The sequence below is a fragment of the Geospiza fortis genome, unplaced genomic scaffold, assembly GCF_000277835.1.
Source record: "Geospiza fortis unplaced genomic scaffold, GeoFor_1.0 scaffold509, whole genome shotgun sequence".
Taxonomy (NCBI): domain Eukaryota; kingdom Metazoa; phylum Chordata; class Aves; order Passeriformes; family Thraupidae; genus Geospiza; species Geospiza fortis.
In genome coordinates, this window is record NW_005054666.1 from 91,187 (window position 1) to 92,911 (window position 1,725).

Consider the following 1,725-nt stretch of genomic DNA (forward strand, 5'->3'; position numbering starts at 1 on the left):
AAGAGGAAATGTCGGCTGGAAAACAGAGCAGGAAATATTCCAGAGTCAGAATAGAGAGTGGAATTCACAGCCCTGGAAGCTTGGATCCCATTTTTTATCTGGGAATGCCTCAGTTTGGGATAACTGTGCCTCCCCATGAGCAGAGTCCCTGCTGGGCATCCCCATCGTGTTTCTACTCCTCATCTCTCCCAACCAGTTCATGGAATTTCTTTCCAAGACACCGGAAAATGAAACTACTAAAAATGAAACACCCAAAAATTCAGACACCCCGAAATTCAGACACCCCAAAAATTCAAATGTCCCCAAAATTCCAGACACCCCCAAAATTCCAGACACCCCCAAAATTCAAACATCCCGAAATTCAGGCACCCCCAAAAATTTCAGACAATTAAAAACTGAAATACCCCAAAATTCAGACACTAAAAAATTCAGACACCCCAAACTTCAGACACCCCAGAAATTCAGGCACCCCAAAATATAGGCACCCCAAATTCAGGCACCGCCAAAAATTTCAGACAATTAAAAACTGAAATACCCCAAAATTCAGACACTAAAAAATTCAGACACCCCAAAATTCAGACACCCCAAAATTCAGACACCCCAAAATTCAGACACCCCAAAATTCAGACACCCCAAAATTCAGACACCCCAAAATTCCCCCAGCCTTGAAAGAGAAATGTTTTTAATTGGAGAATTCCCATCACTGCAAGTGGAGGAACCTTCACAGGTTTGCTGGAGATGTTCTTGGAAGTAACAGGGGACCTCAGCTCCAGCCAGGATCACACCTCACCTGCAGGCTGGACCTCCAGCCAGGACCTCACCTCCAAACTGGACCTCACCTTCAACTGGGACCTCAAATCCAGTCTGGACCTCACCTCCAGCCAGGACCTCACCACCAAACTGGACCTCACCTCCAGCCTGGGCCTCACCTCCAGCCTGGACCTCACCTCCAGCCTGGACCTCACCTCCAAACTGGGACTTCACCTCCAAACTGGGACCTCACCTCTAACCAGGACCTCACCTCTAACCAGGACCTCACCTCTAACCAGGACCTCACCTCCAAACTGGGACCTTACCTCCAGCCCGGACCTCACCTCCCTCCAACTGGGACCTCAACTCCTGCCTTGACCCCACCTCTGAACTGGGCCTTTCCTCACCTCTGGCCTGACCCAGACCTCACATCCCGGCCGGAGCTTTCCTCATCTTCAGTCTGGACTTCACCTCCAAGGTGAACCTCATCTCCAGCTGGGAACTCACCTCACCTCCAGCCTTGACACCTCACCTCCAAACTGAGATCCGCTTCCAGCCAGGACAAAAAGTCACCTCCAACCTGGACTTTTCCTCACCTCCAACCCAAATCTAATCTCCAGCCAGGACCTCACCTCCAGCCTGGATCTACCTTCCAGTCAGGACCTCACCTTCAGCCAGGACCTCACCTTCCAGCCAGGACCTCATCTTCCAGGCAGGACAACTCCTCCAAGCTTGACCTCATCTCCAAATTGGCATCCACTCTCAGCCAGAACAAAAAGTCACCTCCAACCTGGACTTTTCCTCAGCTCCAACTCAAATCTAATCTCCAGCCAGGACCTCACCTCCAGCCTGAATCTACCTTCCAGTCAGGACCTCACCTTCAGCCAGCACCTCACCTTCCAGCCAGCACCTCACCTTCAGCCAGGACCTCACCTTCCAGCCAGGACCTCACCTTCCAGCCAGGACCCCACCCTC